Source organism: Pan troglodytes, chromosome 10 (assembly GCF_028858775.2).
Source record: "Pan troglodytes isolate AG18354 chromosome 10, NHGRI_mPanTro3-v2.0_pri, whole genome shotgun sequence".
In the NCBI taxonomy this organism is placed as follows: Eukaryota; Metazoa; Chordata; class Mammalia; order Primates; family Hominidae; genus Pan; species Pan troglodytes.
The window spans coordinates 64,138,169-64,154,454 of record NC_072408.2 but is presented as its reverse complement, the minus strand read 5'-3'; the positions used below and the strand labels follow the sequence as shown (position 1 = coordinate 64,154,454).

The window sequence follows — 16,286 nt, the reverse complement described above, 5'->3', positions numbered from 1 at the left end:
CTCCTTCCCCATATACTAGTTGCCTGGCTAACTTCTACTTGCCTTCAGGCCTCCATATTCTCCCCTCAGAGAAGCCTTTCTTAACTTTCCAATCTAAAATAGGTCCAGCTGGGTATGGTGGCTCATGCCTGTAAACCCAGCACTTTGGGAGGCTGAGGTGGGAGGATCACTTGAGACCAGGAGTTCCAGATCAGCCTGGGTTACATAGGAAGACCCCATCTCTATAAAAAATAAAATACATCCCTTCTTGTCCTTCTTTCTCATAGCTTTTCATTCATAATGTTTACTACAGTTTGCAATTATAATTTTACATTCATTGATATGTTAATTTGTTCAGTATCTTTTTTCCCCATAGACTGAAAGTTCCCTGGGAGCACAAATCACATGTCTTTTGTGTACTGCAGTATGCCCATCCCCACTTACCAAAGTGCCTGAGACATAGTAGGCCTTTAATAATTGTTGAATGAATAAATTAATGTCCTCCTGATAGGCATACTTGATGGTGAAACTAGACATCAGAGCCTGGTGCAAGTAAATATTTAAGTCAGTTATATAGTTTGGCTGTGTCCCCACCCAAATCTCATCTTGAACTGTGGTTCCCATAATCCCTACATGTCGTGGGAAGGACCCAGAAGGAGGTGATTGAATCATGGGGGCAGTGACCCTCATGCTGTTCTCGTGATAGTGAATGGATTATTTTCCCGGGCTTTGCTCAGCACTTCTTGCTGCTGCCATGTGAAGAAGGACACCTTTGTTTCCCCTTCTGTCATGATTGTAAGTTTCCTGAGGCCTCACCAGCCATAATGGAACTGAGTTAATTATACTTCTTTCCTTTATAAATTACACAGTCTTGGGTACGTCTTTATTACCAACACGAGAATGGACTAATATAGTCAGCTTGTTTAGATCCCTCTGGCTGGGATTCTAGGCTCACCAACCAGCTTTTTGATAATTTGCCTTTTCTTTTCTTTTCTTTTCTTTTTTTTTTTTTTTGAGACAGAGTCTCGCTCTGTCACCAGGCTGGAGTGCAGTGGCATGATCTCAGCTCACTGCAACCTCCGCCTCCCGGGTTCAAGTGATTCTCCTGCCTCAGCCTCCAGAGAAGGTGGGACTACAGACGCGCACCACCATGCCTAGCGAATTTTTGTATTTTTAGTAGAGACGGGGTTTCACCATGTTGGCCAGAACGGTCTTGATCTCTTGACCTCATAATCTGTCCACCTTGGCCTCCCAAAGTGCTGGGATTACAGGCATGAGCCACCACACCGGCCGATAATTTGCCTTTTCATTTTTAATTTAAATAGCCTCAGGTCCCACAGAGGCTGTAATTGAGCTTTAACATGCAAATTCCTGATACGTTGGCTCTCCTAGAGAGCCACAGGCCTCAGCTCCTGAAGGATCCCCAACTACTTCTCAGGGTCCACTTCTCCACCCAGCCCTCTGCTCCTCTGGAAAGATGTATGTCCCCAGGGTCTCTCCTCTGGCTTTCCCAAATGATAAAGCCCTCAAGGATCCACTTAATGCTCTGTCCCTTTCATCCTCACTATGCTACAGGTTTCTCCTAGGACCGTTTTTGTTCCAAAAACTCAATTCAAACTAGTTGACCACAAAGAAGACCTGGTTAATTCTCATAACCCTGGATGCGCCAGGGCCAAACCTTAAGGAAAACTGTAATTGAGAACCTCTAAGCTATCCGGCTCCTGCCCTCTGTCTCTCGTCTCAGCTGCTCTCCTCCTGTTGGCTTCATCTTCTCTTTTTTCAGACAACTTCTCTCCATGTTATATTTGGGGATGTAGCTGCTGCAGTTCCAAGGTTTTGTGCCCAAGTCCCACATCCCAGACAGGAAAGAGCCTTCCTCCACAGGTCTATTTAGAAAAATCTGAGGGAAGGTCATTAATTGATCAGTCACATGCCCAGCTTGGGTTACCTCTCAGTCTCGTGTGGCCAAGGGTGTGGACTCACAGGTTTGGAATGGTGAGGAAGAGTTTCCCGTAGGAAGGGAGGAGGGAGGTGCAGTACCAGCAGAAGAGAAAAGATGTGAGGCAGTGTTAGCAGATGCCCACTACACTATCGTTCATGCAGAAATAATGAGATTGCCTTTATGACTTGAATTGTGTCCCCCAAAAAGATATGTTTAGGCCATGTGTGGTGGCTTACACCTGTAATCCCAGCACTTTGGGAGGCCAAGGCAGGAACATCACTTGAGCCTAGGAGTTCGAGACCAGCCTAGGCAACATGGTGAGACCCCTGTCTCTACAAAAAATTTAAAAATGAGCTGGGTGTGGTGGCAGGAGCCCGTGGTCCCAGCTACTCAGGAGGCTAAGGAGGGAGGATCACGCATTCAGAAGGTCGAGACTGCAGTGAGCCATGATTTACCACTACACTGTAGCCTGGGTAATAGAGTGAGACTCTGTCTCAAAAAAAAAAAAATAATAAAATAAAACATATGTTAACTTTGCTGCTAATTAGTTTAAGATTCTGAATTTGCAAAGGCAAAGACCAACCTTCCTGGGCCTGTCTGGAGGTGTCTAACAGAAAGCTGGATGACTAGATGATAGCTGTCTCCATGATATCAGCTTGTTCCTTTCCATGGATAAAATGGATTCAGGGGCCGGGCAAGGTGGCTTATGCCTGTAATCCCAGCTACTCGGGAGGCTAAGGTATGAGAATCGCTTGAACCCGGGAGGCAGAGGTTTCAGTGAGCTGAGATGGTACCACTGCACTCCAGCCTGGGAGACGGAGCAAGGCATTGTCTCAAAAATAAAAAAATACAAAATAAAACAGGCTGGGCACGGTGGCTCACACCTGTAATCCCAGCACTTTGGGAGGCTGAGGCAGGCAGATCGTGAGGTCAGGAGTTCAAGATCAGCCTGGCCAAAATGGCTAAACCCTGTCTCTACTAAAAATACAAAAATTAGCTGGGCGTGGTGGCGGGCGCCCGTAATCCCAGCTACTCAGCAGGCTTAGGCAGGAGAATTGCTTGAACCTGGGAGACAGAGGTTTCGGTAAGCCGAGATCCTGCCACTGCACTCCAGCCTGGCAACAGAGCGAGACTCTGTCTCAAAAAATAAAATAAAATAAAATAAAATGGATTCAGGTGATAACACTCTTTCCTGCCTACGGACCCTGTCCCTCTATCCTAAGAGGGGTCCTCTGATTGAGGATTAGGACTAAACATGGCTGTTTCCCACTTCATCCCTCATGGCTGCTGTAATTTTTATTTTATCTTTATTTTTATCCTACAGAAAGTAAAATACTCCCAATAGATTAACTCTACTATTACGTAGTTGTTTCTTCAAATGCCCAAGAATACTTGTCCTTGGGTATAATTTTTTTGTACCCCTAAGTAGTTATGAGTGTCTGTTTGTGTGCATGGATGCTTTGCTTCAAATGAGTTGCTTTTACAATGTGATAACCTTGTGCCATATGTTGGGCAACTATCTTGGCCATAATTCACAGGCAACTGACACATTAATAGATTCTCTGCCCGTTCTCATTGTGGAGATTCTGTGTTAGTGGCCTTTGTCTTCCATGGAACTGACAGAGGGGCAGGATTAGCTCACTGACGCTCGGAACACAAGTGACGAGGGATTTCATGAAAACAAAGCCAAACAAACGAGGCAGCTTCCACGGGCACCTGGCTGAATAAATTAAACTTGATTGAATCCTCTATTATAATGACGACAGAAAAGGAGGTAAAATATGCCTTCCCTAATGAGTTTCTTTACAGTCATTTACTATTTAAAACTTGCTATTCCAGGAAAGCAGCAATCGCGTAAGACTTCTTTGACTGGGTCTTGAAGGCTCTGTAAAATCTGTGGGCTCACAGAAGGATTTTGCATACTTCCCGCAAGCATAGTTACTGGACAATGTTGCTTCAAAGCCAAGCTAGCAAGGGAACCCTATACTCTCTTCCTCTTGGCCTGCCGTAGGTTTTGAGCGGTCACATGAAGATGGCCTCAAAGCAGAAGAAACTAAATGTGCCAAGCAGGGAAAAGTCTGAATCAAGGTAACAGTCTAAAAAAGGCTACAAAAATAGGAACAATGTAGGTGCAGCTTTTACATGAAAGAGGAAGAAACAGCACCAAGATTTACTAATAAGCTTGGCACAGAGAAACACTGCTGGCCAGGTGTGGTGGTTCACAGCTGTAATCACAACACTTTGGGAGGTCGAAGCAGGAGGATCATTTGAGGCCAGGAGTTCGAGACCAGCCTGGGCAATATAATGAGACTGGCCCATCACTACTTAAAATGTAAACATTTAGCTGGGGATGGTCGTGTGCTCCTCTAGTCCCAGCTACTGGGGAGGCTGAGGCAGGAGGACCACTTGAACCCCAGAAGTCAAGGCTGCAGTGAGCTAAGATCATGCTACTGCACTCCATCCTGGGCGACAGAGCAAGACCCCTGTCTCTAAGGAAAAAAATAGAAACTGCTGTCATTGAATTTAACATTATCTATGGGTCTTTAGTTTGCCATGAATTGTCATCAGCAGTCAGCATGAGATACCCAAATACAAAAGTACAAAGGAAAAAATACTTTTCACTTTGTAAAACTGAACGCACACAGCATTACAAAAGTGCCCTTTGAGGGCCGGGTGCAGTGGCTCACACCTGTAATCCCAGCACTTTGGGAGGCCGAGGTGGGCGAACCACGAAGTCAGGAGTTCGAGACCAGCCTGGCCAGCGTGGTGAAACCCCTCTCTACTAAAAATACAAAAATTAGCCGGGCGTGGTGGTGCACACCTGTAGTCCCAGCTACTCGGGAGGCTGAGGCAGGAGAATCACTTGAACCTGGGAGGCGGAGGTTGCTGTGAGCCGAAATCGCACCACTGCACTCCAGCATGGGCAACAGAGCGAGACGTCACCTCAACAACAAAAAAAAGAGTGCCCTTTGGAAAGGTGAATGTCTACATAGTGTGAGTTTAATGGAGTCACATTTGTCTAAATAGAAATTCCTCTCAACCTGTCATTGCACTCTCTTGCCACTGTGAACGTCCACCAATAGTGTCCCATTTGAAATATACAAAGGCAGTAACGTAGGCCCCAGAAAAATAGGGTTAAAATATACTGGGATTAAAATGTTGCCGAGGAGTCAAATGGGTAACTGAGGTTAGCGTTGACCCATTAGTACATGTTAGGCAGAGAATTAGCTACTCACCTTGGTGTAGAATTGATGTTTGATTTCTTTGTGGGATCGGAGGGCCCACCCCTAACAGGAAGTGACCAAGGGTCATGTAGAGTAGAATAAACAAAGCATGTGAAACAGCATGAGAGGCACAGAGAGGCAGCGTGTGTGGTGAGAACACTTACTGAACACATTACGGAAAATTATTATTACTGCCGCTTCCTAAGCTGTAAACTTTTCCAATAAATTAACCAAGTTTTATAAGCCTCAGTGTCCTCATTTGTAAAACTAGGGTCACCATAGCACTGTCTTGAGATTGTTGTGGAAGCTAAATACAAAATATATTACTGAGCTATTTTGCCATTGAAAGTAATGGCAAAATCCACACTTTTGGACCAACCTAAATATATAAACATGAGCATACAAGACCTGGAATGCACTTTAAAATGTGTACTGCCAAAGCTGGGCACAGTGGCGCGTGTCTGTAGTCCCATCTGCTTGAAAGCCTGAGGTGGGAGGATCGCAGGAACCCAGGAGTTCTGGGCAGCAGTGAACAGTGACTGCGATTGTGAGTAGCCTTCACTACGGCCGGGCAACATAACAGGATTCTGCCTCTAAAGAATAATAAACATAAAATTAACTTCCTACCCACTCTCTTTCAGGGCAAGCCATAACTGTGAAGGGAAACAAGTTAAGGAGGACAACTGACTGCCTAAGGAAGGTTCTGGAGTGTGGACAAAGGTGGAGATGGCTACTTTCACTGATTAATAAAAGCCTTCTAGGCCAGGCGCGGTGGCTCATGCCTGTAATCCCAGCACTTTGGGAGGCTGAGGCAGGCGGATCACCTGAGGTCAGGAGTTCAAGACCAGCCTGACCAACATGGAGAAACCCCGTCTCTACTAAAAATACAAAATTAGCCGGGTATGGTGGCACATGCCTGTAATCCCAGCTACTAGAGAGGCTGAGGCAGGAGAATCACTTGAACCTGGGAGGTGGAGGTTGTGGTGAGCTGAGATCACGCCATTGCACTCCAGCCTGGGCAACAAGAGCGAAACTCCGTCTCAAAAAATAAATAAATAAAATGAAATAAATAAAATAAAATAAAAGCCTTCTTCATGTCACTATTATAAACAGTACAAAACCTCAGCTGGTACTTTTGGCAAACTTTTTTTTTTTTTTTTTTTTTCCTGAGATGGAGTCTCCCTCCGTCACCCAGGACTGAGACTGGCCCAATCTTGGCTCACTACAACCTCCATCTTCCAGGTTCAAGTGATTATCCTACCTCAGCCTCCCGAGTAGCTGGGATTACAGGCGCACGCCACCACACCCAGCTAATTTTTGTATTTTTAGTAGAGACGGGGTTTTGCCATGTTGGCCAAGCTGGTCTTGAACTCCTGATCTCAGGTGATCTGCCCACCTTGGCCTCCCAAAGTGCTGGGATTACAGGCGTGAACCACCATGCCCGGCCTTGGCAAACTTTTGTAAAGGGTCAGATAGTAAATATTTTAAGCTTTGCAGTAAATATTTTTACTCACTATTGCAACTACTCATGCCAGACATTGTAGCAAAATAAAAAGCATTTCATAGGCAATATATAATATATAATGCATGAGCATGGCAGTGCTCCAAAAAAACTTTTTTTTTTGGAGACAGGGTCTTGCTCTGTCTCCCAGGCTGGAGTGCAGTTGTGAGACCATGGCCCACTGCAGCCTTGACCTCCTGGGCTCAAGCAATTCTCCTGCCTCAGGTCCCAGAATAGCTGGGACTACAGGCTGCGCCAGCACGCCCCACTAAATTTTATATTTTTAGTAGAGACAGGGTTTAGCCATGTTGCCCAGGCTGGTCTCGAGCTCCTGGGTTCAAGCAATCCACCCATCTCAGCCTCTCAAAGTGCTGGGATTATAGTCGTGAACCACCACGCCCAGCCATTTTTTTTTTCTTTTCAGATAGGATCTTGCTCTGTTTCTCCTGCTGGAATGCAGTGGCACAATCATGGCTCACTGTAGCCTCGACATCCCAGACTCAAGTAATTCACTTCAGCTTCCAGAGTAGGTGGGACAACAGGCGTGCCCACTGAGCCTGGCTAATTTTATTTTTGTAGAGATGGGGTCTCACTATGTTGCCAAGGCAGGACTTGAACTCCTGGGCTCAAGTAATTCTCCTGCCTGGGACTCCTGAAGTGCTGGGATTACAGGTGTGAGCCACTGCACCCTGCCTCCAATAAAACTTAATAAATACTAACAGTTACTTCCCCAAGCATTGAAAACTCTTCTACAACACGAGTTTTAATGATGGCATAACAGTCCATATAGATTTTCATGATTTATTTAACAAAGTCTTTAATGTTGGACATTTAGTTTCTCTTTATTTGCTTACCTCAATCGGTGCTCATAATTATTTTGTAACAATTTCTTTTTTTAGACGGAATCTCGCTCTGTCACCCAGGCTGGAGTGCACTGGCGAGATCTCAGCTCACTGGAACCTCCACCTCCCGGGTACAAGCGATTCTCCTGCCTCAGCCTCCTGAACAGCTGGGACTACAGGTGCCCGCCACCACGCCCAGCTAATTTTTGTATTTTTAGTAGAGACGGGGTTTCACCATATTGGCCAGGCTGGTCTTGAACTCCTGACCTTGTGATCTGCCTGCCTCAGCCACCCAAAGTGCTGGGATTACAGGGGTGAGCCACCATGCTCGGCCTATAGAAATTATTTTTAAAGTGGGGATGAGAAAAAAAAAAGAAAAGAAAAAAGAAAGTGGGAATAAGAAAAAGAAAAATTGCTCATAGACCATTTATTCAGCGATTATAACTGCCCTCCTCATTATTATATATGCTTTTCAGGCTTATGATTACCTTTATTATTTATTTATTTATTTATTTATTTATTTATATTTTTTAGACAGAGTCTTGCTCTGTCATCACCCATGCTGGAGTGCAGTGGTGCGATCTCAGCTCACTGCAACCTCCACCTCCCGGGTTCAAGTGATTCTCCTGCCTCCGCCTCCCGAGTAGCTCACATTATAGGCACGTGCCACAATACCTAGCTAATTTTTGGTTTTGTGTGTGTGTGTGTGTGTTTGTTTTTGTTTTTTTTTTTTTTTTTGACGGAGTCTCGCTCTGTCGCCCAGGCTGTAGTGCAGTGGCATGATCTTAGCTCACTACAACCTCCACCCCTGGGGTTCAAGCAATTCTCCTGCCTCAGCCTCCTGAGTAGCTGGGATTATAGGCATGTGTCACCACGCATGGCTAATTTTTGTATTTTTAGTAGACATGGGGTTTGACCATGTTGGTCAGGCTGGTCTCAAACTCCTGACCTCGTGATCGCCCACCTCGGCCTCCCAAAGTGCTGGGATTACAGGCATGAGCCACCACGCCCGGCCTAATTTTTGTATTTTTAATAGAGACAGGCTTTGCCATGTTGGCCAGGCTGTATTATCACCTTTAAATAAAGCTGGGGTTACATTGTACATCCTATATTGTAACCTGAATTTTCACTTACCACAGTAATGAAGGTCTTCTCCCCTTCTGAGTTACTAAACTTAGAATTGCTGGTCTCTGACTTCCATTATTCTAGTTTTACTTCTGTCTTCCCACTGTCTCACATCTACTCCCATAAGGGAGACCGCACTGACCATCTGCTCCTCTTGGCATTATATTTCTTACTATAAAACTACAAATTGGCACCTGGCTTGCACATCTGTCTCTTAGGAGTTTGGTTACTGTTAGCTCTGTGAGCCTGAGTGATCACCTCAACTATCCTAGCAAAATAGGAGAGTTGGGGCCCTCCAAAGCTGAGAATTTGGGCATTATGACCTAAATAAAGCAACACCATACTGTCTGAGCAACTAGTCAAACCCAACCAGCCTCCTTCTCTGACAACTTTATTTTGCTTTCTTTAAGTGCCATACCAATTATTATAAGTGATGACTAGTATTTATCATTTTAAATGGCAAACAACCCTAAATGGCTTGGTGGAGGGCAAGTTCAGACATTGTCCTGGAGACTGGCTGAGAGTAGAAGCCCCTCTGCAGTGTTCTTTGAAGTGCTGATTTTAGTTATATAAAATGCTAAATTGCCTCTCACACTGTCAAAATAGCCTTTTATTTATTTATTTATTTATTTATTTATTTATTTATTTATTTTTGAGACGGAGTCTTGCTCTGTCCCCCAGGCTGGAGTGCAGTGGCATGATCTTGGCTCACTGCAAGCTCCGCCTCCCAAGTTCACACCATTCTCCTGCCTCAGCCTCCCAAGTAGCTGGGACTACAGGCGCCCGTCACCACGCCTCGCTAATTTTTTTTTTTTTTTTTTTTTTTTTTTTGTATTTTTAGTAGAGACGGGGTTTCACCATGTTAGCCAGGATGGTCTTGATCTCCTGACCTCGTGATCCGCCCGCCTCGGCCTCCCAAAGTGCTGGGATTACAGGCATGAGCCACTGCGCCCAGCCCAAAATAGCCTTTTATACCTCTTCCTGTTTATGTCATCAAGAAGTTAGTATGTAGACTTCAGAACTCAATTTTGATCTGCTCTTGATTAAACCTTGGTTTACAGAACTACGGTAGTTTTTCCACATTGTAGAGAAAAAGTTGAACTATTTTAATAATGGATTTTCTGTGTGTATAGAAACTCCTACAATTGATTTAATTTTTTTTTTTTTTTTGAGACAGATTCTTGCTTTGTCGCCCAGGCTGGAGTGATCTCGGCTCACTGCAACCTCCACCTCCTGGATTCAAGCAATTCTCCTGTCTCAGCCTCCCAAGTAGCTGGAATTACAGGCACCCGCCACCACACCAATTTTTGTAGTTTTTAGTAGAGATGGGGTTTCACCATGTTGCCCAAGGCTGGTCTCCAACTCCTGACCTCAAGTGATCTACCCTCCTCGGCCTCCCAAAGTGCTGGGATTACAGGCGTGAGCCACCACGCCCAACCTTGAGTTAAATTTCTAAAAATCTCAACATAATGTGTTTGGCTCCTCTTCTTATTATGCTTAGAGTTAGGCACTAGCACATACTAGACCTAAACTTGACTGATTTGAAAAGACCACTGAAATCCATGATTTGCTGCGGATCCTCTGTGTCTGCTGTGGCCAATATAAAGAAACTTGGATGCACTTAATTTATGAAGACAAGCTTTGTTGATCTGGAAGTTGAATGATAAATGTGAATCCAATGACGCCGTACCCCTGCGGATAATGGCAGGCTGGATGTAGCGTGTTAGCTGTCATATTCTGTGTGCTCCCTGTGATGTGGGCACTTCCCTTCCATCGTGGTGAGGCCAAAGCAAAGGCACAGAGACCTGAACACAAACATGAAAAACACCTTACCACCTGGGAGTCAGGGGCAGGTTCAGGCACATCCATTCCTCTGGCATTTGAGCAGCTGTTTTCCACAGCATTAACTCAGCACGGCAGGGTAAGTCAGATTAAAAACCAATAAAAGAGTAGTATCCTCATACCACCCTCAACGTCTTCCCGCTTCACCAAAAAACCAATAAAGACTGAATGTGGCCCTTTATCAGCTAGACCTCAAAATCTTCTTTGCTTTATATGCGTATTTCCAATAAAAAAGTACAAGGATTGTTAAAAGTCCTTATTTATTTATTTATTTATTTATTTTTAGAACCAGGGTCTCACTCTGTTGCCCAGGCTGGAGTTCAGTGGTGCAGTCATAGCTCAGTGCAGCCTCCAACTCCTGAGCTCAAGTGATCCTCCCACTTCAGCCTCCAGAGAAGCTGGGACTACAGGTGCATGCTACCATGCCAGGCTAATGCTTTTGGTTTTTCAAGAGTTTTGTTGAATCAGGGTCTTGCTATGTTGCCCAGGCTGGTCTCAAATTCCTAGCTTCAAGCAGTCCTCCTGCCTCAGCCTCCCAAAGGGTTGGTATTACAGGCATGAACCACTGTGCCTGGCCTTAAAGTCCTTTTGAAACACAAGACAAGAAACATTTGGCCGTGCACAGTGGCTCATGCCTGTAATCCCAGCACTTTGGGAGGCCAAGGCAGGTAGATCATGAGGTCAGGAGTTCAAGACCAGCCTGGCCAAGATGGTGAAACCCCATCTCTACTAAAAATACAAAAAATTAGCTGGGCATGGTGGCACGTGACTGTAATCCCAACTACTCGGAAGGCTGAGGCAGAGAATTGCTTAAAACCCAGGAGGTGGAGGTTGCAGTGAGCCAAGATCTCACCACTGCACTCCAGCCTGGGCAACAGAGCAAGACTCTGTCTCGAAAAACTTAAAAATAAAAATACAAAAATTAGCTGGGCATAGTGGCACGTGCCTGTCATCCCACCTACTCAGGAGGCTGGGGCAGGCGAATCGCTTGAACCCGGGAGGCGGAGGTTGCAGTGAGCCAAGATCGTGCCATTGCACTCCAGCCTGGGCAACAGAGCGAAACTCAGTCTCAAAAAAAAAAAAAAAAAAAAGGAAACATTTATTGAACACCTAGTACATTCCATGCACTGTAGTGTGTGTGGTTTTATTTAATTTCATCTCTGCCCAACCCTGGGAAACGGTCTATTAGCAGACGCAGAGGATAAGGCACAGGACGATCAGGTAACACACCCAGGGCCAAATATCATAAATGGCAGAATTCAAATTAAAGCCACCTTCCAAGCCATGTCCCTCCCATCGTCACAATACTGCATGTCTACAGCACAGTTGATGGGCATAACCCTTCTTAGCAACAGCAAGCAGCTGAGCAGAAAGTAATTGCAGGAGGCAGAGCCAAGAGGAAAACTGCTGAGAGTGCTGACGGTAGGTGGAGAGAACAGAAGCACACACCGTAGGGTGCAATCTTAGTGAGCTTTGTTTTCCTTCAATAGAGGTGAGTTCAGACCCAGGCGTGTCTCTCCAACATTCATTTCCCCTGCTTCAGCACCATAGACTTGAAGGATTGGACTCAGGAGTTGGGGAGGACACGGGGGAAGTTGCTTTCCTGGTGGTGAGGACCCCGGCCACCGTGGTAGTGTACAGCAAGTACAGGGTAACAGAAGGGCCAGCAGGAGGACACGGTGCAATGGTGTACCGAGGGACAGGAGAGTGAATCAGAGCCACAGGACAGAGCTCCACCTGTTTCCAGGGAAGTGCATGGGGGGCTCCCGGAAGCCAAAGGCAGCGCCCAGAGGCAGTGTGAAGAGGCCTTCCTCAGACCTCAGGGTTTCGGCAGGGATAGTGGGTGACCTGTGTGCTGGCTCTCCAGAAACTGAAAGCAGCAAGAGACACTTGGGCTCCTTTTTTAGTTTTTCTGGTTTGTTTTGTTTTGTTTTTTTGCAGGCACTCGGTGGTTAGCTGGAAATAAAGGTGGAGGAACTGGGCAGTTCAAAGGCAGAGACGGCTTCCCCCACCCCCACCTCACCTCCCCTTTCATTCAGAAAAGCCACAAAAGCGTGGCCCCAGGGTGTGTGTGAAAGGAGGGAGGAGTGACTCCACCTAGCTCCTCTGGAGTAGAGGGAGGCTGTGGGCCTGGTGTCGTGCGTGCATGCCTGCATGTGCCTGTGTGTGTGCATGCTTGCCAGGTGCTCAAGGGTCAGGGGAAGCTGGCTGAGAAGACTGAGGAGATGGAGGGAGGTGGAGGGAAGTGTAATAGAAGGAGGTGGAGGAAGGTGGCTTTGGCTCTGGCTGGCCTGAGTCTCTTCCTGAAGTTGCAGCTGCACTTTGGGGCCAGGCGCTGTTGACACTGTGGGTATAAACGTGTGGCCAGCAGCAGAATAGAGACTCAGAGTCTTGAGAAAGAAAGTGGTGACTTCCCCCTCCTCCTTCCTTCTTTCCTGTACAGAGTCTGCCATCTGGGGGCAGAGATATGGGCAAGCCCTCATTATAATACCAGCAGTGAAGGGCTGGGCATGACAGGTGGAAACACCACTGACTCTAGAACTCAGAGCATGAAATTTGGTATGGTGGCAGGCAGGGGTCCAGAGGTAGTATTTGTTATCTATTGCTGTGTAACGAATTAGCTTAAGGTATAGCAGCTCAAGAGAAGAAATGTTTATTATCTCACAATTTCTTTGGGTCAGAAATACAGGTGTGGTTTAGCTGAATGCTTTCTGGCTGAAGGTGTTTCAGGAGGTTACAGTCATGCCACCAGCTGGGGCTGCCAACTCATCTGAAGGCTCAACACTGGGGGACCGGAGTCCAAGCTCCCTCACATGGTCACCAGCAGGATTCAGTTCCTCGAAGGCTGTCATTTAGAGGCCTCCCTCCGTCCCTCCTTACAGGTCCTTCTCACAGGGCACTTCATGACATGGCAGCTGACTTTCTGGAGACCATCCAAGTGAGAAAGAGCCCTTAGAAAGAAGTGACAGTCTTTATATAACCTAATCTCAGAAGTGACAACTCATCCCTTCTACAAGGTTCTATTATTCAAAATTGCATCTGTAAATCCAGCTCACTCGAGGGAAAGGGATTACTAGGAGGTAGGGGTCACTGGGGGCCATTCTAGAGGCTCCCTGTCACAGCATCCAAGCTGAGACCTACAGAATGACAGGAGTTCACCAGGCAGGGAGGCAGGAGGGAGTTGGGGGACGGCAGGTGCAGTGAACCATGGTTGTAACTCAGTATGGCTGCACAGAGAGCACTGCCTGAGGGTGAGCAGTGCTGTGGAGAGGCCAGCAGGGCCCAGAACTTGTACCATCTTTTAACCCCGGTTTGCAAGGGTGGACTTTATCCTGCAAGCATGAAGATCCTAAAGCTGGAGGCTAACGGTTAAGATTTGGCTTTAGAAAGATTACACTGCTGGCCCAGCTCGGTGGCTCACGCCTGTAATCCCAGCATTTTGGGAGGCTGAGGTGGGCGGATCACCTGAGGTCAGGAGTTTGAGACCAGCCTGGCCAACATGGTGAAACCCTGGTTCTACTAAAAATACAAAAAAATTAGCTGGGCATGGTGGTGGGTGCTTGTAATCCCAGCTATGCGGGAGGCTGAGGCAGGAGAATTGCCTGAACCCGGGAGGTGGAGGAGGTTGCAGTGAGCCGAGATGGCACCGCTGCACTCCAGCCTGGGTGACAGAGTAAGACTGTATCTGAAAGAAAGGAAAGAGAAAAAAAAAGAAAGAAAAGAAAAAAAAAGAAAAGAAGGAAGGTTATCACTGCTGTGGGGAGAATGGATTGAAGAGAGTAAAAGAGCAGAGGAAGGCCAGCTGGCGGGTGCGGCAGGTGGGGGCATTGAACTGAGGTGCTGGAGAGGCTGAATGGCTGGCAGCAGCGCTGCTGCAGAGCTGGCGTCCCTGGGTGTAGGAACTGACTGCTTATGTCCGTCTTCCTCCTCTAGACCATAAGCTCAATGAGGACAGGGATTCTTGTTTGTAGTCTCTGGTATCCCCAGTGTTTAGGACAGTGGCGCTAGATGAATGACTAGGACACCCCCAGGTTTCTGGCTTGAGTAACTGGGTGGAGCTATTCTCTAAGCTGTGAGGCACAGAGGGCAAACATGGACAGGAACTTAATATTTGAGAAATACTGAGTTTGAGGTGCTTTGTAGGCCATCTGAGAATAAATGCTCCGTAGGCAGTTGACATGTGGGGATCTGGAAAGCCTCTTAAAGAAATGGTGAGAGATGGAGACTTGAAAATCCAAGCACCTAGACGCCCGTGATGGGAGTAGTTAACATGGTCCTGGGATCCTTTCCCAGAGTTTCTAGGACACCTTACGCAGCAACAGTGCTTGCTTTGAAAGATAGTAAAGGAAGAAAGTCTTGCCAATTGTCATTCACAAAAGAAAGTCAAAAATATGTTGCCAGAGAGGACAGGAGAAAGCCAGGAATCACAGGAAGCCAGAAGAGAGCTTCGAGTACTATGAGAACAGCACAGCAGGTTAGGTAAGGACTGAAAGGAGGCCAGTGAGTTGAAGCCCACTGTGGGTGGGGAGGAAGGAGAAAAGGAATGTTTTCCAGAAATGCAAAGCATTACTTAATATTTATTTTATTTTATTTTTTTGAGATGGAGTCTGGCTCTGTTGCCCAGGCTGGAGTGCAGTGGCACGATCTCTGCTCACTGCAACCTCTGCCTCCCAGGTTCAAGTGATTCTCCTGCCTCAGCCTCCAGAGTAGCTGGGATTACAGGCACCCACCAACATGCCTGGCTAATTTTTGTATTTTTAGTAGAGATGGGGTTTCACTGTATTAGCCAGGCTGGTCTCAAACTCCTGACCTTGTGATCCACCTGCCTCAGCCTCCCAAAGTGCTGGGATTACAGGCGTGAGCCACCATACCCGGCCTATTTTCTATTATATTTATTTTATTTTATATTTTTTGCTCTGTTGCTCAGGCCAAAGTGCAGTGGTACAATCATGGCTCACTACAGCCTCCACCTCCTGATTCTCAAGCAATCCTCCCACCCCAGCCTCCCAGAGTGCTGAGATTACAGGTGTGAGCCACCACACCTGGCCTCCATTACTTAAAAATGTTTTAAATTAAAGGCTGGACACAGTGGCTCACGCCTCTAATCCCAGCACTTTGGGAGGCTGAGGCAGGAGGATCACCTGCAGTCAGGAGTTTGAGAGCAGCCTGGCCAACATGGTGAAACCCCGTCTCTACTAAAAAATACAAAAATTAGCTGGGCGTGGTGGTGGGTGCCTGTAAACCCAGCTGCTTGGGAGGCTGAGTCTGGAGAATCGTTTGAACCTGGGAGGCAGAGGTTGCAATGAGTGGAGATCATGCCATTGCACTCCAGCCTGGGCAACAGAGTGAAACTCCGCCTCAAAAAAAAAAAAAAATTAAAACTGTCACTTCCAAACACCATTAAAAAACAAAGTGCCTGCTTCGGCCGTACATATACTAAAATTGGAACACTGGAACGGTAACAGAGAAGATTAGCATGGCTCCTGCACAAAGATGACACGCAAATTCATCAAGCATTCCTTTTTTTTTGGAGACAGTGTTTCACTCCTATCACCAAGGCTGGACTACGGTGGCGTGATCTCAGCTCACTGCAACCTCCACTTCCCGGGCTCAATGGATTCTTCTGCCTCAGCCTCTGGAGTAGCTGGGACTATAGGCATGCACCACTGTGCCCGGCTAATTTTTGTATTTTTGGTAGAGACGGGGTTTCACTATGTTACCCAGGCTGGTTTCGAACTCCTGAGCTCAAGCGATCCGCCAGCCTCAGTCTCCTAAAGTGCTGGGATTACAGGTGCGAGCCACCGTGCCCAGCCTCATATTTTTTATATTCA

General features: G+C 46.6%; 1 long non-coding RNA gene and 1 pseudogene across 1 annotated transcript in view; one reads left to right on the top strand and one right to left on the bottom strand.

The window, feature by feature from the left end:
- The window catches only part of LOC129136648 (uncharacterized), a 32,322-nt gene extending 23,635 nt beyond the window's left edge, over positions 1–8,687 (bottom strand). The window contains exon 1 of the long non-coding RNA XR_008538485.2: positions 8,623–8,687. This is a non-coding gene — a long non-coding RNA (uncharacterized LOC129136648). The remainder of the gene's footprint in view (positions 1–8,622) is intronic.
- A 7,180-nt stretch (positions 8,688–15,867) lies between these two features.
- Positions 15,868–15,983, top strand: LOC112205088 (U6 spliceosomal RNA; annotated as a pseudogene).
- Positions 15,984–16,286: the final 303 nt, after the last annotated feature.